The sequence below is a fragment of the Rhynchophorus ferrugineus genome, unplaced genomic scaffold (assembly GCF_030347505.1).
Source record: "Rhynchophorus ferrugineus isolate W39M unplaced genomic scaffold, kcgeb_rfMv2 rfM9, whole genome shotgun sequence".
NCBI lineage: Eukaryota > Metazoa > Arthropoda > Insecta > Coleoptera > Curculionidae > Rhynchophorus > Rhynchophorus ferrugineus.
Window position 1 is genome coordinate 8,018,973 of NW_027472588.1, and position 22,154 is coordinate 8,041,126.

The 22,154-nt window shown below is 32.6% G+C and overlaps 1 protein-coding gene and 1 non-coding gene across 4 annotated transcripts in view; one reads left to right on the forward strand and one right to left on the reverse strand.

Annotated features, from left to right (window-relative positions):
- Positions 1-22,154, reverse strand: part of LOC143202192 (adhesion G protein-coupled receptor E2) — a 325,024-nt gene that overhangs the window by 118,128 nt on the left and 184,742 nt on the right. The window lies entirely within an intron of this gene.
- TRNAL-UAA (transfer RNA leucine (anticodon UAA)) lies at positions 7,145-7,228 on the forward strand. The gene has a single exon. It is a non-coding gene; the product is annotated as a tRNA-Leu (tRNA).

Below are 22,154 nucleotides of genomic sequence, written 5' to 3' on the forward strand. Positions count from 1 at the left end.
GATGCGGGCCCAAAGATTACGTTTCCCTTTTACCCGTAATTTTTTCCGAAGTCGCAATTTTGTCGGTTACAATTATATTTTCTTCTTGCTGCGGTCGAATTGATTTCCCTTAAATTCCGTTATTCTTGTTTCAAAGGACGGGACCTTATGATGTCTTTCTGCCCATAAAATATTCAAATTATAATTTTATCGTCGTTTCTTGCTGTGATTCCAATTTCGGATCTACTGATTTTATTTTGTGTTAGGATTTACAACAGTAAACAATCTATAACCTAAATAACTTCAAACTATACAATTAGTTGTCTGTACGTCACCACAATATTCAAAAAAATACTGTTGAGGAGTTGTGTCTTCAGTCACATCAGCTCAGCAATAATATTATACACTAATATCTGATTATTTTAGACAAAAAATATATGAAAACATTGTGCGTGTCTTTGAAAGTGAAAATAAAAGGTGAACAAACACTTCAGATTCTTCTGTGGCGAAATTGACCTTTTGAATGGAAGAATCGCAAAAATTAGCTTTGCAAAAAGCAGGGATCAAGATCATCGAAAGCTATTTGAAAAAGAAGACTAATGTTATTCCAGGTCAGAAAAGCTATGACCGACAGAAGTTGTTGATTTAAATTTCCAACATTGCTAGTTATTGGCAATTATAAATATTATTATTAAAAAATTAACCTAATATTTAATAACTAAAGTTGAAAATGTTTGGTTATAAAAACCTTTTATAAACATCTTTTATATTAAAATGATTTTAAAAGAAAAAAAGCGAAAATAAAGCAATATAACATTGCTTATCAATATATAAGCATTACAATAACAAACCAAGGTTGTGGTTGTAAATTATTCGTATATTTGAAGTAAACTCGGTTATTGTTGTCTCAAAGCACGGGACCTTATGATGACTTTTTGTCCATAAAATATTCAAGTTATAATTTTATCGTCGTTTCTTGCAGTGATTTCAATTTCGGATCTAATGGTTTTATTGTACCTTCGGATTTACAACAGATCCTAGATAGCGTAAGCAATCTATGATGTAAACATCATCATCAGCAGCATCATTCATCATCAGCTTTCCTAAATAACTTTAAAGTATACAATAAGTTGTCTGTACGTCTCCATCATATTTAACAAAATATCATCTAACTGTTAACCATTGAGGAGTTATGTCTTCCGTCATATCAGTTAGTAATAATATTATACCTTAATAACTGATTATTTTATATAAAAAAATATGTGAAAACATTGTTCGTGTCTATGAAAGTTGAGGGTTTTTCCCCGGTTCCACCATCACATCCTGACTTGGTTGATAGCGGAACAAACATTTATATAGCAAAGGTAGTTCAAGTTTGGCTATGTATTAAAGGAAGAACATTGCTAATCAGTCTACAATTAAAATATAGATATGTGGAGAGGATAGAAGTTTCCAGAAGTAACTGACCTTAGACGGACATATTTTATGTTTTTTTCGAACGCTATTTTATACCTTCAACATACTAAATGTAATGAAAACAGTTTAAATCAAAAGTAATTGTAGAAAACTATTTATTCTAAATTTGGACTGGTTTTACTTTCGCTCCCTTTTCTCACATATATCTTTAACGTATAATATATATTACGTTAATATTTCACCCACTTAAACGCACCAAACGTTCAGTTCTGCTTGTTTCGAGAACTATCTAAATTAAAATGGCTGAATGAACCTATGGAACATCGTAGATCAGCAATAAGAATCGCATGCACAAGAACATCCTGTTTTTAACAAATCATATAGTAGATAATAATGTTCAAGAAAACGAAAGCTGATTTTTAAATATTTTGGAGTCTCTTTTTATCAACTAGGGTTTATCCTACTGTTTAATGTGAGCTCCGAACTACGGTCATTGGCAGTAAGCCTACCTACTGGCGAGTGATCAAGTTGGAGATCATTCCAGAAGACATCCGGTCTTACCCAGCTTGGTCACCTGCATTTTCACATTTGCTTAAGTACAATCACAAAGGTTAAACAAACACAAGCATAAATTTACGACGATGAGCCAGTAGGATTCGAATCTACGACTATTGCAACAGTAGGAAGACCTTCCTGTCGCCTTTACCATTGTGCCAATATAGCCAACATTAGCAATATGGCTCATGGCGTGTATAAATTTGACAGCTGTCGGTCATTAGTTCGTGAATTATAGCATTTTGAGTGAAGCAAGTTTCGTTATTGTGAAAAAAATTGACAAAAAACAATTTCGCGCGTTAATAAAATATTGCTTTTTGAAGGAAAAAAATACAGTTGAAGCAAAAACTTGGCTTGATGCCGAGTTTCCGGACACTGCCTCAGGAAAATCAATCATCAAGGATTGGTACGCTAAGTTTAGACGTGGTGAAATAAGCACCGAAGACAATGAACGCAGTGGACGCCCAAAAGAGGTTGTTATCGACGAAAACATAAAAAAAGTCCACAAAATAATTTGGAATGACCGTAAATTGAAATTGAGTGAAATAGCAGACATTCTAAAGATATTAACTGAACGTGTCATCATATCATTTACGAATATTTGGGTGCAAAGTGGCTGACGCGCGAGCTAATTTTTGACCAAAATCAACGACGAATTCAGGATTCGAAGCGAATGAAATTTTGTGTCGATATGTGACAATGGATGAAATATGGCTCCATCATTTCACTTCGAAGTCCAATCGACAGTCATCTGAGAGGACTGCACACGATGAACGCGTTCCAAAGCGTGGGAAAACGCAACAGTCGGCTGGCAAGTTTATGGCGTCTGTATTTTAGGATGCGCATGGAATAATTTTCATTGGCTACCTTGAAAAAGGAAGAACCATCAACAGCAATTATTACATAGCGTTATTGGACCATTTGAAGGACGAAATCGCCGAAAAACGGCAGCATTTGAAGAAAAAGAAAGTGCAGCTTCACCAAGACAATGCAACGTGTCACAAGTCAGTGAAAACGATGGCAAATCCATGAACTGGGCTTCGAATTGCTTCCTCATTCACCGTATTCTCCAGATCTGCCCCCCGCGACAATTTCCTTTCGTACTACAAAAATGGTATCGATAAGTTGGAGGGTCGCTATAATCAGTGTATCACCCTTGAAGGGAATTACGTTGAACAAAAAAACTACTATGGTAGGCCGGGGACTTTTCAATTGTCCTGTTAGTTGATAAATTTTCGTTTTTTAAGAGTTTCCTCTTAATCAAATGTCGAGTGTTTATTTCTAAATTTGATCTAATCATTGCTGATCTAGGATGAGTTGCATATCGTCAATAATTAGTTTAAGGAGTTTTACGACTAATTTAGATATGATTCGTAGCGAAAATATTTGTTTAGTGATCATATACAAACATGTATATGTAAAATGTATATATCTGTCCAGTAAAGTTTACTCTGACCTATGCACTATCTGTATAATTAATTTTATATCAAATAATACATATTAATAAAATAGGAATTAACGAATTTAGATAAAATGTTCCGTAATTAAAATTATACAATATAGGGCAATAATAATTAATATAAACTTCGGGTAATATCCACTAATGTAATTTTAATTATAACACTGTTATTTTAACGCTAACTAAACATTCTGGGTAATTTCCTTGGGTGTGTTGTTGTTAATAAAGGGAGTTTAATGTCCTTTTACTGATTTCCAATAATTAGTATGATGTCACCCATTTATGTTTTAATTATTTTATAACTTAATTATTATTGCTAGTGATATATCATATTTTTTTGCGAATTAATATTATTTTCGATGGATACTTAATAAGTTTCCTGTCTAGAGAAGGAAAAAAAAATTTAATCCACATTTTTCATCGATATAATCTCGTTTAAGGAGGGATACGTGTTATATCGCACGAACGTTACTGATTACGACTATTGAATATAGTTTTGTTTGATAACATCTTTATTAGATACGCTTAGTACAATCTTAATTATACATTAATTTCAGAGAAAATACATCAATATGTATTCCTCAATTATAGTATTATAATAACTTAAGCTATAGTTTACACTAAAGGTATACACTTTCTATAAGTTCGTATTGTTTGGTTCGCTTCAATCTCCTAATATTCTGCGCGCTGTTCAGCAGTTGTATTGCTTCCACGTTAGTATGATTTAGTAATCTTCTTTCGTGTTTCAAGGCGAAATCTTGTGAATCTTGCGAAATCTTGAAAATAAACTTCGCAAATCGATTTAATTTCCAGGTCATCGTGCAGTTCTTCGTTGGTTACGTAGCGATAGGCATTGGTAATCAATCGATGAACCTTGTTCTGACAGCGTTGGATGACTAGTTGATTTGAATTTTTAGTGCAATCCCATATTTGCACCCCATAGGTCCAAATTGGCTTTATGATTGTCTTATAAATCAACTTTTTTGGACACTTTCCAATTTTTTTTTGAATTGTATGCTGCTAACTTTCTCTATTAAATTATAAATAATTAAATTACCTCAACAATCTTTTATAAACGTTCAAATTAACCTAAAAATTACTTTCTAACCATAACTCTCATACACAACAACACGTGATTTTGAATGCATATGAGCAGTTCTGGCCGATCCTTATGCACGTCAGGATCCTTTTACTGTGTCCTTAGTTAAGTGGAGTTTGGGTAATTCTTCAGTTAGTATTTTTGCTGAAATATATGCTTTTGATCGATTTGGATAGCTCACGCTCAGTTGGTAGCAAAGCATGTCGTGTACAGCTACATTCTTATTTGTTTCTGTTTGATATAGTAATATGTTTTCCGTTATTTCAATATAATTTATTGTATTGAATTTGTTTACAAGAAGAATACAGAAATATCCACATTTCACGTAAAGATAATACATTTTGTTGTTTTCAAATTTAGTGAGTTATTTGAAATATATAGAAAACATGTTCGATATTGAATATAACAAGCCTAGTTTGATATATGTTTACGATATTACCGAGGGAAAACGAAATATATCTTACATTTTTCCATTTTAAAATACTTTAAATTAATATTGCAGGTTCTAAAAGTGTTCAAGCCAACTGCCGGTTTAACTTGTTGTGTGTATTTGCTTAGCAAACATATACATAAAAGCCTTACGCTTTATGTTATGGCCATAAGCCAGTGTTATTTAGTCGAATGTTCATTTTATGGTAACGGTAAAATTTCGACGTAAAATAGGAACAATAAAGCTGAAACCCTTTGTTTCAGAGTTCACAATTAAAATATTTTTTTCTCGTAAAGTCGAAATAATGTTTCATTTATATGATGCCAAGTGTTTTATTTACGCATAAAATAAGATTCTCGCCAAAATTACGGATTTAGTACACACAGTGGGGTTTATTGGCTTGTAAAACATCAAGTTATGGCGAACGTTTGTTTCGTCGATATTTTTATATGAGACCAACATCAAGATGCGGCCAGAAATAGTCTGCAAATATTTTTTTTCTAAGAACAATTTTTGTCATAGGACAATACGTTACTCAATAACTTGGATATCTATGTTAAACGAGTTATTACATTAAAATAGAAGGGAATGGAGTTGAAAAATAGTATTTTATTTACAAACTATTAACATTTTTTTTGGCAAAATTAGTTTATTTTATTCAATATAATTTCCTTTAAGGGTGATACACTGATTATAGCGACCCTCCAACTTTTCGATACCATTTTTGTAGTACGACTTGTCCATTGCTTCAAAATAGGACTCAGTTTCGGCGATCACCTCTTCATTGGACGGAAATTTCTTCCCAGCGAGCATTCTTTTCCTCAAATGCGGTCGTTTTTCGGCGATTTCGTCCTTCAAACGGTTCAATAATGCTATGTAATAGTCGCTGTTGGTGGTCCTTCCTTTTTCAAGGTCGTCAATAAAAATTATTCCATGCGCATCTCAAAATACAGACGCCATAATCAGATGCCAGCCGACAGTTGCGCTTTCCCACGCTTTGGAGCGGGTTCATTGTATGTAGTCCACTCGGATGACTGTAGGTTGGAATTCGGAGTGAAATAATGGAGCCATGTTTCATCCATTGTTACATATCTACGCAAAAACTCGGGTGTATTACTATGGAAACAACCTCTTTTGGGCGTCGACTGCTTTCATCATCTTCGGTGCTCATTTCACCATGTCTAAACTTAGCATACCAATCCTTGATGGTTGATTTTCCTGGGACAGTGTCCGGAAACTCGGTATCAAGCCAAGTTTTTGCTTCAACTGTAATTTTTCCCTTCAAAAAGCAATATTTTATCAACACGCGAAATTCTTTTTTATCCATTTTTTCACAATAACAAAAGTTGCTTCACTTAAAAATGCTATAATTTACAAACTAATGATCCGACAGCTGTCAAATTTATACATGCATCTTTTGAGGGTTAGGACTAACTAAAAAATATATGGATTAATTCTATTAGCGCCATCTATGTGTCAGGCCGGGGACATTTCAATTGACCTGTTACGTTCACTAGCACACACTAAAACCTTTTTCTTTTTCCCAGCGAGTGATTTTTGTGCGAATAATCTGGACGGTATTTATGAAGCGACAAACAGTAATTTAGTATCATTGAGGCGTGACATTTCCCTTCGTATCTTATCTCGATATCCTTAATGTCTTTGTGAAATCCTTCATTGACTGCCTAAAATATTTCTCTGATATCCTTAAAAGCAGCCCAAGTATTCATTTTGAGGATCCGTCATGGTCACGATAGGACCAGGAGGACCAGTCATAATAAGTCATAATGTTTGGTCCGACGGAAACTCACTGTTGCTTCTGAGAGGTCTGGAAACTTTGAAATTATGTGTTTGAATTATATCTTTGGGAAGTAATCTTAGAAATAGCTCGATCAATCACAACTTTAGGTGTAGCAGTGATTTGAGTGGTCTCTCATACCTAGGACAATATTACGAAAAAGGACATGAAAATGGTAACAGCAATATTTGCCAACAAGTAAATTTCACTTACATTTCCTGTTATAAAATATTATGGAAGTTCATTATTTTGTAGGTACCACAAACACTTGTATAGTACCACCATAAGTAGTGTGTTCATTTTGTATGTTCTGTTAATTAATTTGTTAATAAATAGTTTCAAAAGACCAGTAAGCTGATTGAAAAGATTTTTTTAACATAATACTCTTTATAGAATAAAGTAATATAAGTCAGGTTGGCCGAGCGGTCTAAGGCGCCAGATTTAAGCTCTGGTTCCCGACAGGGAGCGTGGGTTCGAACCCCACACCTGACAACATCAATTTTTTCATATTAAATTGTTTACTACATATTTAGATAGGCTGTAATTTTAATATTTTTATGAAACTATAGGATATTACCAATGAATAAAAACTAAATTTTGTAATTAAATTTCAAAAGTAACTATACCGTTTTATTAGTATAAAAGTTTAGTATAAAAGTCCAAATAATACACTTTTTTAAATAAAGTAAAAATTTCATATTTACTTTCCATTTTCACAAATACTAGTGATCGCACAGTGGTTTACAGACCACGATTTATTGAGTTTTTCATGTTTCTCATATAATATTGAAACAAGAATAATTTAAAAATATATAAGTTTAAAAATATATAAGGTAAATATAAGGTTTTTAAAAGTTAACTTTTGACAATATTTTCAAAATAACATCGTACGTATTATCACACATTACTATATATTAAAAGATATTAAAATATATCAAAAGCTATTTCAAGAACAGTTACCAAGCTTTTTTAATTGCATTTAATAAAATATAATTTCGATATTTAAAATAATACCGGCATTATATATATATATATATATATATTTATATATATATATATATATATATATATATATATATATATATATTTATATATATATATATATATATATATATATATATATATATATATATTTATATATATATATATATATATATATATATATATATATATATATATATATATATATATATATATATAATCAATAATTGAGCATTCATTCACAAATTGATTATTGAAAGCCTCTTAAAGACTTGACACTCAGAGGATTGTCTCAAACCTGAGATAGGAAGTTTTCCAGCATCATATTAACCAGACCTAGCCTCATCTGATTACTATTCTTTAAAACATCATTAAGGTATTAGGGGTATTACATACTTAATGTTGCACGATACATGTTCCAGATTTCCAAAATTTTAATAATTATGGGGTAATAAATGCGGTAAAACGACTACAATCCAAATAATATTAATAACATCAACCGTAATTCTATATATGACGATTTAACATAATGGGCCCGATAATTGAGAGAAAACTGAATTTAAATTTATAACATAAATTGTCCTTTCATGTAACACTAATATGAACAAAATAATACGTGTCTATTATAATTATTATTTATACAATAACTGAAACATTTTGCATATTAAATTAGAAAATTAATTTGTAACAACATAATAAATCAAAGTGGCTAAATATATGGCATCAATTAACAGTATTTATTATATTATATAGGCCAGCTAATAGTTTTTTGTTGTGAATATTTTTATTCTCCACACAAATCAGGACCCTTCAAATACCACCCAATCAGTTTTCTGGGCTTATTATCAAAAATCTACGCTTTCATTGAAGCTACAAAGATGAAAAACATCATTCAAGAGGAACAAATTTGACGTCTATCCGAACATTTATTATCCCATGAAGATGCGAGCTTAGAAGGCGAATTAAACAAAAATCTTTTGTCAAACTGGCGTCATGGCTTGAATATTCTTTAAGGCTTAAAATTCCCAGTGATCTTGTATGGCTGATGCATTCTTTTATGGAAAGCCGATGATTCCAAGTTAAAGTCGATTATATTATTCCACATGATTCTATTAAATAGAAAACAGGTCAATTCAAAAGTTCCTTGTCTGACATATAGATGGCGCTACTAGAATTAAATCCAAATGTTTTTAAGTTAGCTCTAACCTCAAAAGATGCGTGTATACATACAGTAACGAATTTTGCCAAAATGTGTTTAAGTAGGGTAGGTTGGGGACTTTTCAATTGACCTGTTATATGGCCGCTATCCCTAAAGTTGAAACAGTTAAATCTGTGTTCTATTATGTGGATTGCAGCTACCATTTTTGTATGCTCTGCCTCAAACTCTATGGACCAAGCGACATTTTCTCAGCGTATATTTTTTCAATTTATTTGTTGAAAATATTTTACCTCCAAGTATTCTAACATATTTTGCCTTTTTACAGAAACATTAATTTATATGATTTTCAGCCATTTCATTTCTTATAAAGAAGATAACTACAGGAATTCTTGGAAGAATGACATCATCTTAAAAATATATAACAATTTATGCTTAATATAGTTATTATATAATTCCAAGCTTATTATACAAAGCTTTGTTATTATTTAATAAATCAATGTATTACCTTTAAATAATTTTTAATTATAAATCATTTGGAAGTTTCAAGCTTTTAATAAAGATCATTCTACAATAAAGGCGCGAAAATAACATTTTGCAAACTAAAACTCTGTCGAATTAGTGAAGGATTATTACGCGAAGCATTTCGAATGGTTTAACGGATAAAGTTGCTTTGTTAACATTAATAAAAATTTACAACGCCGAGCTGTAAGAGGCGAAAGGAGATTTCATTCAACAGGTTAGGTAGTTTAGACTGCTCGTAGAGGGGACTTATGTAGTTTGATAATTTATGAGGTACAAACAACGTCTCCAAAAGCGACAATTTGGAGAAAATAGGAACGTTTAGTAGTTGTTTTGTTATATAATTCGTCTTTCGTTTAATGTTCTCATTTCATGTTTAAGTATACAAAATAATCAGAAATTTACTGAATCGTCATTTCTGCTGATTAGAATCTAGAGTATTAGTTAACATTTTAGAGTGCCATGGCTATTTTGTTTTGGGTATCACGGATTTTATGGTATGTACCATCGACTTGAAAGCACAAGAAATCAATTCATAGTGATATATTTCAATTTAGGTGGAAAGAGCCCAACTATTCATTACGATATCGAGCACTTTCAATAGATATTACTTCACTAGCCTCACGTAGGGTGGTCCAATAATTCATCTAGTTCTTACTAATCAATTACACACCTGTCATTTTTCGATAATTAGATGTTATTGAAGTTGTTGTTCTTGAGGTCGAATTGATATTCTTGGACTTTTACCAATATTTTCACAGTTCTGCTTCTACGGCTGATCTTCCCACCACAAAAATAACTACTGCGGCAACATATGCAGACGACACAGCAATCTTAGCATCCCATGAAGATCCAGACACAGCATCAATAAACCTACAAACCCACCTGGAGCAAATACAATTATGGTTGAAGACATGGCGCATTAAAGCTATTGAGACAAAATCCACGCATATAACGTTTAATGAAGAATCAATCATCAACAACTCCCCCAAGCAGAGCATGTTAAATATCTTGGTATGCACTTAGATCGACGCCTAATCTGGAAGAAGCACATACTCTCTAAACGGAAACAACTGGGACTAAAATTATATCAAATGTATTGGCTCATCGGGCGCAAATCCAAGTTATCATCAGATAACAAGATATTGCTGTATGAGTCTATACTGAAGCCCATTTGGGCATATGAAATCCAACTATGGGCTACCGCTAGCAAATCTAATATATCCATCATTCAACGGTTCCAAAATAAGGTGTGGCTTGCCATTGTTGATGCTCCGTACTATATTTCAAATAAAGTGATACAACGCGATATTCTATACTTCGAAAGAGTGTCAGTATCATCTCAATGTACTCGCTAATCTGCTAAATATGCGACGTGATAGTGAAGTGCGTAGACTAAAACGTTTATCGCTACCTGATCTGATTACTGGACATATGTAGACTTTAGAATAAGCTTTAGAATAAGACTAATTAATTAAGATAATATTTATATGGAAGATTACTTAATGAAGTGATTTTCTACAAGCCATGTATATATAATATAGACATAAGAAATAATGAAGAGTGGAATAACGAAGAGTAATAAAAAAAAGTTCTGCTTCTGCAATGATATTTGAACGGTCGATATTCTCTTCATATTTTATAGCACGAATTTTACAAAGTGTGACTGTCAAAAGTTGATGTAAAAATTTTTTTATTACATGATTTGATTAAGCTCACTTTTATTAACTTACTGATTTCTTTCTTCGAAGTTGGTTTTGCTTTGTTTGGGTTATCCACATTTTACCATATTAACTGAGGATATCTCCTGTAGAAATATTTCTGTCTAAAAAAACGTATTCATAACGTAATATAAACATAATTTTAGGAAGTAGCTTAATATATACAAATCTGGAGAATATGGTGGATGAGGAAGCAATTCGAAGCCCAATTCATGGATTTTGCCATCGTTTTCACTGACCTGTGACACGGTGCATTGTCTTGGTGAAGCAGCACTTTCTTTTTCTTCAAATGCGACCGTTTTTCGGCAATGTCGTCCTTCAAACGGTCCAATAACGCTATGTAATAGTCGATGTTGATTGTCCTTCCTTTTTCAAGGTAATCAATGAAAATTATCCCATCCGCATCCCAAAATACAGCGCCATAACCTTGCCAGCCGACTGATGCGTTTTCCTACGCTTTGGACCGGGTTCATCGTGTGCAGTCCACTCGGATGACTGTCGAGTGGACTTCGGAGTGAAATAATGGAGCCATGTTTCATCCGTTGTCACATATCGATGCAAAAACTTGGGTTTATTACGCTTGATCATCTTCAAACACTGCTCCGAATCATCAAATTGTCGTTGTTTTTGGTCAAAAGTGAGCTCGAGCGGCACCCAATTTGCACAGAGCTTTCTCACACCCAAATATTCGTGAATGATATGATTTACATGTTCAGGTGATATCTTTAGAGTCTCTGCTACTTTATTCAATTTCAATTTACGGTCATTCAAAATCATTTTGTGGATTTTGTGTCGGCAACAACCTCTTGTGGGCGTCCACTGCGTTCACCATCTTCGGTGCTCAATTCACCACGTTTAAACTTAGCATACCAATCCTTGATGGTTGATTTTCATCTTTTGAGGGTTAGAACTAACTAATAAACATATGGATTTAATTCTAGTAGCACCATCTCTGTGGTAGGCCGGGGACTTTTCTTTAAATTGACCTGTTATTTGATTTTATATTTATTTGGACAACCTACGGTTGGATCGATTTGGCTAATTTTATGGTATGGTTTATATGGTGAAAAAATATGGAAAGATTGGGTGGACTATAGTAAAAATAATTCTATTAAAAGATATATCTGCATGATACAAAGTTCACCGAGATATTTAGTTAAAAGATTTTAAAAAATTTTATTCGCATTATTAGTATCTTACAGCTCTTTTATTCCATATAATAGAACCGTATCCTAGTTCTTTTGTTAAATTTATCTCATATAATGTATCGCAATATTATATTTGATTCAGTACCCCTTTTGAAAGCGTATGGTAATAAAAGGAAAAAGGGAACATTAGCCCGATATAGCTATTAGAAGGAATAAGGATTTAAGAGCGGATAGAAAGTTTCTATAAAAGCATAGAGGATTGTGGAAGCTCTGCAAGGTAAGTAGTTCCCTTTTCGGGGCTTTATTGATTTGTCACATTGTTTCCCATTCATATGCAGATTTTCAGGAATAAGCTGGGGGATGTTTTCGAGACTAAATTAGTTTATAAGTTATGTTAAATATAAACTGATTTTTCTATTTGTCTAATATATAGGTAATCTATTGTGTATATAGCCTGATATGAGTGTATATCTTACAACCAAGATGTAGGGATAAAATATTAATATAGCGCGTAAAATACTTTTTGAATATCCTTTTCAGCATTGTCAACTTGTGGGGAATTCCCCAATCAGCGGGGAGTGATCACATTAATTGGGGATTTATTTAATAATTCCAATGGCATTATGCGGAGTTTTAACATCTCATCTTAAATATAGTGTATATGTACCGGTGCTGAGTTGACTTGCAGTGTTTCATAAATCTGTGGCAGCATAAACATTAGTTGATAAGTGGAGACATCATGCTATGCTAGATTTTGATTAATATGGGCTTGAACTTCATGAAAATAACGTTGGTGGTGGATATTATTGGACTAAAGTGTCTTTAGTGTGCTGCGAGGAAGGCGATAAAGGAATTGGGCGGCATTATCATGTTTAACCCATCAACTAAATTGTTGTAAGAAAAATATGGAAAAGATAACGTTATAATTCATAACATTAAACTTTATTCCATATCATAAAAAGATAAAAAATAATTATTATTGAAATGGTTGGGACTTGAATTTTCTCTAATAACTTTTAGAGGAACATCTGAGGAATCAGAAAGTTGATTGATTAATTGATTATTGGGAGATTTGATACACTAGAATTAGAAATCCTTTTCCTCTATGACTTATTTAAATAAATTCGTAGAACGTATTTGTTTCAATCAAATATCACGCCATGTTCATGACTACCTGCTAATTTACGACATATTTTAGACCCAGTTGGTCCAATTTTTGGCATCTTCGTAAGTAACAATGTTTGGTGATATATTGTTGATAGTCACAGTAAGGTTTCAGATGTGATTGATTGATTTTAGACGCATAATTCTGCAAACCAAACGATGATCTATGACTAGCATGTGTATACAGTGATTAACTCAATATTAGTAAATAAAAAATTGATATGTCATGTAGATATATATCAAAACTCTCGAGTTTATGTTTTCTAACAGTTGTTTACATTGAAACTAAGTATTTTTTTACAGATATCGCTGACAAAAATACATGTATCATCTAATATAAAAAATTAAATAACATCTAGGAACTGAATAAGGGCATCGCTGGGACATTCCAATTGGAACCTTGTAAATATATTACATGCATTGTATGGACGTAAATATGGATTTTCCTTTGCATTTTTCCATTTTGGCATCAATATTCGAGACGTGAGCGGAGAAAAGTAAAATCCCTCTACATTAAACTCTAACATGACTACCTATGGGATATCAAATATGTAAAAGAGCTGAAAGATTCGGAATTGGCCCACGCGACAGGCTTTATAAAGTCGAAAATGTGGCGATGGGAATTTTCAATAATCATATGCGAAATATTTGAATATATACGTTTGCTGACAAGAAAGTCTTTTCGTATTTTGAAAATACTTGTTTTTTATTTTTGGTTAGAAATTAGGTGTTAATAACTCAAGAATGATCAATCTTTCACTCAAATCATGTAAGAAAGTTATTCATGTCTCTTATCCAGCTGCTATTATGTGTTAATGGGCAGTATTTGAATTACTTGTAATTGAAATACGTAATTGAAATACAAATATAAAAATTGCTCATCTCGAACTGTATTTCCCTGTTATTTTACAAGGAGATTAAAAACGGTCGAATGATATCAATAACACTTTAAACTAGGTGACTATGATCTCTTGAGTTTGAGAATTTTACATTTTTATTTGCTGGGGCACGTCTCCATCTAATAAAGAATGCTGCAATTGCCTGAAAAGGGTAAAAGATCCAACCTTCTCAGCCACCAGACCCATGGTCAGACTCGGTAATGATAAATGATACAAAATATTGCTCCGCTGTATTTCTCGATATATCTCAAGCCTTCGAAGGTGACTGTATGTTAAATTGAAAAAGTTTTTGCCCCATACAACTACTCAAATTAAACCTCACAGAGAGACATTTTATTATGAAACAGGGTGATGAATACACTGGCCTGCATCCAATATATTCAGGCATTCTGCAGGGCAGTTTTCTTATTCCACTGTTAAATCTATTGCATACAGTCGACTTCAAAAAACACTACTGTTGCAACATATGCTGACGATACAGAGGTTTTATCATCACACGAGGATACAATATTAGCCACAGGAAACTTCCATCGTCATCTTAACAAAGTCGAATTGTGGTTGCATATCAGAAAACATAGCGTATCAGAGCAAATGAGACAAAATCTACCCATGTGACAGTCACCCTTTGTAAAATTGGTCCCTCAGTAAAAATAATTAAATATAAACTCCTACAAGCAGAAAACGTTAAATATCTGGGAATGCATTTTGATCGACGTTTAACATGGAAAAAACATATAGTAACAAAAGACAAACAGCTTGGGCTTAAACTAAACAGAGTGTATTTGCTGATAGGGCGTAAATGTAAATTATCATTAGATAATAGGGTTTTCCTGTGTAAGTCAATACTTAGGCCCATTTGGACCTATAGTATTGAACTGTGGGATACTACTAGAAAATCTAACATAGATATCCTCCAGAGGTTCCAGAATAAAGTGTTGCGAGTCATCGCTGATGCCCCATGTTACGTGTCCAATAAATTGATTCAGTGCGATATTCCCTTAGAGCCCATAACGAGTGTGATTCGAAGTATTAGTGCGAAGTATTCCGAAAGACTGTTAGTACATTCCAATGCACTCACCAAACAGTTAAATGTGTGCGATGACAGAGAAGTGCGTAGGCTGAAACGTAAACTGCCATACGAACTGATTGACAGACGCATAGAGTGAGATAAAGTAATATCTAGAATAAGTTAGAATAGTCTTTCGAATAAGTTAGGATAGTATCTAGAATAAGATTTAGATTATAAGTTTGTACAGCAGATCACTTACTAAAGCGATCTTCTACATGTCAATAGAGTTATGTTGTATAACTGAAATCATATTATAATGCTTATTTCCCACGGGCAGATAGTTGTTCAAGCAGCAGTGTTGTAGAAGTTCTAAGATATTAATAAAAAATTGCATTCAGGGCAACAATGGCAAACTTTTGCCTGCTTCGATTTAGATCTTCCTAGGTCAGCATTTGGAAAATTGCAATTTGAAGCATTTTGCTGCTGCTTTTGTGTTTACAATTAAAAGAGAGTTTAGAAAGAAGATTTTAGAAGTCTTAAATTGTTTTCTGAAATAAAAGGGCGACATATTGGCGTCATGCTACCAAAACAGAGACAAACAGCTACAACATTAGTTGCCAGAAAGCATCACAACAGATGAAAGGCAAATAATTCCTTGCAATACATGCCTTAAAAGGAGACTTAAAAATACATAAAATAATTCCTGGAAGTAATAGGAGCAGCAGTAATTGTAAAAAAATATCATGATTTTATTCCTTTGGCAGGCAGTGATAGTAATCCACCACAGACATCAAAAATGGAGTACCAACATTTAACAAAACCTTTTAAATTTAATTTACCTTGAAAACATATCGAAAACTACCGGCTAAAAAAATATGGATATATCGAAATATCGGCCAAAAGTATCGATATTTTTTCTGCATCCCATATTAAGATACACATTAAGATAACTATGAACTGAAGATTAATACTAGTTATAAACACCTGCTGATGTAAATTATAACATGACAGTGTCCTATTGAAGAAAAAATTTTATAGGTAATATTATTTGACTTGATTTTGAAATACTTGATACTCTTAAACGCCTTCTTGCCTTTAATATTTCAGAATTAATGTGTAAGCATTGTTGACTAACAACCTTCCTATCTTTTGTTGCTAGCAAATTCCCTTTGGAAATATTAAACATTTTATTCGGGGAAAAAACGTTTTCGGAGGCGTCTTACACAACTTTGATACCTTATTAAGAAGATTCTCTCGCCTTACGCGAGTAACTACACAATTTCTTGGGGGATTAATTCTAAAGCTTTTAGTAGACTTTTCCCAGATAAGCAAAAGCGCCAGGTCTTATTTGAGTTTATGATATATTCTACGTTCTTGCGCCGAAACTTCGTGTTAGTTGGATAATGGATAAATAATATAAGAAAGTAGGTGACTATAATAAACAAAACTATATTCTCGGGATTATAGTTATGGTTAAAACTACGGTTTGTGCTATTACTGCACGAAGAGAACATTAAATTAAGTAATTTATTTTAGTTACTGCTAATTTATTGTTTTAGTATAATATTAATATCATTTTATAGAACTTCATCTATAAAATAACTCAGATGGGATACATCAACAGGTGCTACTTAAGCTTATTCTCGCGCATCAGTATTGGTCATTATAAACTGACCCATGAGTTTCTCATTAAGGAAAGAAGTCCACCATTGAGCGTCGAATGTGGTTCCTTACCGTCAACCAAACACATACTAATCGAATGCCGAAGATACAACTCGGAAAGATGGTTGGTTAATCTGGTAATGACGATGGATCAGTGTCTTAGGCTGGAGAACCTGGAGAAGCCGATTAATTTACTAACCGTAACAGTACTACTACTAGAAATATAATAGTGGGCATGGATATAATATGATGCATGTTCGTTCGAATTTTTCGTTTCTTGTATCCTTATCACTGTCATGGGTCATTATATTGTAACATTAATATATTCATGCATCTGTATGCTTTTACATATTTTGATGTCATCTTGCAACATACTTGTAATAACATTGTATAATTTAACTTTAACTGATACTGTAAATGTGTTGTATATTGTATAACTGTAAATAGATCCCAAATAGGCCCGGAGGCCAGTGGGTCTATAATATACAAATAAATAAATAAATAAATCTACAAAATAAATATTGATACTTTTATCTTGGAACTCTGAACACCATTTCTTATTATTCGACTAGTTTGTGACACTGTGTGGAGGTTTACCTTAAATTCTGTCTGATCTAATGGTTAGTAACGTATTTCTATTGATAAAACTATTGACAACCTTCCTTTTACTAATTACTGTTAAACCAATACTGATACTAGCGAAGATTATCGTATCTTTAAGAATGTTATTTTCCACCGGTATTTTTTTGGTTTAAGAATAGTCAATAATTGTTTTATATTATCTATTAAGTTCTGATGAAATTGTTATGGATGCTTTTGATACTGCTCACATATATATTATTAAAAGTTAGAATATAATAGGTTAACTACACTAATCAAAAACATTGTAAGAAGTATGAGAAAGAGTAGTAACTTGAAATTATTTGTCAGGTTAAAATTAATTCGTGTCCTCTGAGTTGGTTTTTAGTTAATTTTTGCAACAAAAATTCAATTCACATGATTCTTTGAATTCAACTGTGTGGTGTCAACTTAGTGGCGTCTTTGTATGTGATCTTGTTTTGTCGTTTTAGAGATTGCCAAAATGGGATCTAGCATAGAAAACATGCATGCATAGAACTGCATAGAAAAAACAAGCAAAGCATTGAAACTAAGGAGCGATAGTTAACATTACTATTTATGAACAAAATTATTTGTAAATATATATGCTGAAAAATGTGTTAAAAATAAGTTACGCCCACTGTATTGTTAGTATATTAGTGAAGTGTAAACAACATTATACACATGTAAAATCATATATTGGGTTTCTATAAAAACCCCTAAGAAAAACTCCTACAGATTTTAAAACATCAGATCTTGTTAAGATTTATTTTAAGATGCAACAGTACGTTACTTCTTGGTTTTTAATGGCTCTAGATGAGTGAAACTTAACCAAGCATTATTTGAAAGGTCAATAACAAAATAAAACTGTACCTATTTTGAGAAAGATATTTGCTGAAAAATGTGTTAAAATTAAGTTATGCACGCTATATTGTTATTATATTAGTGAAGTTTAAACAATATTATACACATGTAAAATCATATATTGGGTTTCTATAAAAACCCCTAAGAAAAAATCTATAACCAACTCCTACAGGTTGTAAAACATCAGATCTTGTTAAAATTTATTTTAAGATGCAACAATACGTTACTTCTTGGTTTTTAATGGCTCTAGATGAGTGAAACTTAAACAAGGATTATTTAAAAGGACAATAACAAAATAAAACTGTACCTATTTTGAGAAAGATATATGCTGAAAAATGTGTTAAAATTAAGTTATGCACGCTATATTGTTATTATATTAGTGAAGTTTAAACAATATTATACACATGTAAAATCATATATTGGGTTTCTATAAAAACCCCTAAGAAAAAATCTATAACCAACTCCTACAGGTTGTGAAGCATCAGATCTTGTTAAAATTTATTTTAAGATGCAACAATACGTTACTTCTTGGTTTTTAATGGCTCTAGATGAGTGAAATTTAACCAAGGAGTGTTTAAAAGGACAATAACAAAATAATACTATTGTAGAACCTATTATGAGAAAGAACTTCAATTAGCATTATACCAAGAACTTTTCACCAAATAAAAAGTAACTACTCTTAAACTTATTAAACTTTAAAAATTACTTTGTGTTTCGGTTGTTATTTGTTTATATTTTCTTACTCCTCCATATTGCCCAATAACATCCAAATCTAATTTAAAATTCTCAATAATCATATTCAGGTAGAAGCTATATATCTGCCTGTTTATAAAACAGTTTTTTCTTCCCATAACAGCAATCTAATAAAGATGTTATTACTAAAGTCAACATGAACGATGATAGAAAAACGTCGAATGGATTGGCGCGATAAAGCTGTGGAACGACGTGCTGGAACAATACTGGATAGAAGCATTTACGTCGTCCGGACGCTAGGAGCTTATAGTAAATTGGGATGTTTTGCAGCGACATCGAACACTAATTCGATTACTATCTACTTTCGGTGTAGTGAGATCAATCTTGTACGAGTTTGAAATTTCGTTTACGGTGACGCTTCGACGAATTACTACGAGAATTACTTTATACCGCAAAACTTTCCGAAATCCTGATGCACACTGGGGAAAATCTGATTCAAACTGTAAATTTTATTAGTACAAATTTTAATTATCTTATATAGTTCATCGAATTTTTTTTTGTACATACATCATCAACATGTTTAATGTATTGCCTGGCGCAATTTGTAAATTCGTTTTAGAATCAGACAATATTTTCCTTCTCATTTTATTCTAGTTGAAAAGAGACACAATGCTGTCTGATTAGTTCAAACACGCAAATGAATGAGCCTGTCAAAGTCATCTGGTTGTCACACGTATGCATAATTCTTGAAAGCACTAGTGATAAGAGGTTATAACTCTAATCTATAAACTATTGTGGCTGTTGTCAATTTTTTTGTTAAACATATTTTCTTTTCAGTGGTCACGTCAATAAATAGAACAGTGGGTTTTGGGAACAGAGAATCCTCAATTAATTTATGAAACGTCATTGCATCCACTAAAACAACTATATGGTTTGTGATTTATGCTGGAAACATCATTGGTCATATTTTTTTGAAAATGATCGAGGTGTTGCGGTTACTGTAACGGCTGAGAAAAGTTGCAGCTAAAAGACATGATTCGAAATTTTCTTGTGCCTGAAATGGAAGAACAAGGACTAGAGGACATGTGGTTTAATCAAGATGGGGCCACAGCATATACAGTTCGTTAAACAATTCAATTGTTGAATGACGTTATTCCACGAAGACTAATTTCGCAAAGTGGCGATTTAGCATGGCCAGCTAGATCTCTGGAACAACACCAGATTTTTCTTATGGGGTTTTTGAAAATCAAAAGTTTATGTGAATAAGCCCTAACTGATTCAACACCTTAAAAACAATATCCGTGACGAAATTGAACAAATTTAGCCTCAGATGTTTCAGGATGTCATGAAAAATGCCTTAAAAAGAGCCGAAAGTTGCTAGCGAATCGCGGTCAGTTTAGCCCATATAATTTTTCAAACATAACAAAAAAGGAACGTAAAGACCAAGTAAAATTTTTTTGAAAACCAAACTTACTTATCTTTTCTTATAGCAAAGTTATAGACAATCAAAATGGTAACGGGACGGGATCCATTGAGTGATATAATTTGGTTCTCATTATTTCGCAGCAATGCAAAATTAACATGAACAGATTTGGAGCTATTATGGTGAATTTTACAATCATCACTCTATTTGTAGATTTTGTTGACTGCCGTTTGTACTTTTTCTACTACCGCTGCTGATATATGTCGTTTGCCATAATACGAGTAATTATGTCATCAGCAAAGGTTCCAAGTAGTGTTTCTTTTGTTGTTGGGATGTCAGCAGTGTAGAGCAGATACAGGAATGGTCCTAAGACGCTACCTTGTGGAACTGCAGCCGAAATAGTCGAGATCGCCGATGCCGATGCCGAGAAGTTGACAATAGTTACGCGGTAACAATTAGCTTATCTTAAACATTAATCTTACATACGTGATCAAAATCTTGTGAGACATCCAGTAATATTGCAGGGAATTATTTCTTTTCGTCAAACGCCTTTTCAATAGCCACAGTTACTATGTGCACTTGATCGATTGTTGAATGGTGATATCGAAAACCAAAGTGGAAATCTGGTATATTTGCAAAATATTTAACACGTTTAAATATTAGTGTTTCAAATAAGATTGGTATTGCAGGTAACAGCGAAATAGGCCTGTAAGATTCGACTTGTTCTGCAGGTCTGCAGGTTTTTTGAGCATAATTATTTGTGTCATGTCAGCACCTTAAGCATTCCGGAACATACTTCACTTCTAAACAGGCATATATATGTCAACATGATGATTGCTTTTCGTGCCTTTTTTTTTTCATAATCCAGGTGAAATGTCTATGGTGCTTCTTTAAGATTGTGGTTATAAATTTCAGTGGCAACTTCCAATGGAGAAATTAGATTTAGATCTACATCGGGTTGATAAACAGGACATGTATCCATGGTAGATTCTATATCATTGGGTTGAAATATGTTAGCTAACTAAGTATTGTGCGAACAATTCAGCTTTTTTATCGTTGCGTCAAACCCATTTGGATCATTTTTAATTGGCGGTACTCGAATAATTGGTCTTTGATATTTTCGAGTTGCTTTCCATAGCGAATGATCTTTGTCTGCTTCTGGGCTTAATTCACTTATGTGATCTAATGTATGTAATTTTGTAAAAATTAAAATACATCTACACCCATCTAATTTTTACCCTCAAAAAAAAATAAAAGGCAGTACTAAAATGTGTATATATTTTACAAATATCTGCTTTCACAAAGTTGTGTCTTCAAATATTCCTAAATGTTAATATATTAAATAATATAAATTAATAGCAGACAATTTCTTACTGATACGTATTTTGAAATGTAATTCGTATGAAGCAGACGAAGAACTATTTAAGATATATTTACAGGCAGCGAAGAAAAGCACTATTCCGAGGAGCTATCTCTCCCATTTAGGGAACTCTTTATTTTTTATGCTGAGAGGGATTTGAGCCCCACTTGCCATTCAAACTTTCCTTTCTGGGACCGAGTTTTTATACTGAATAATAAT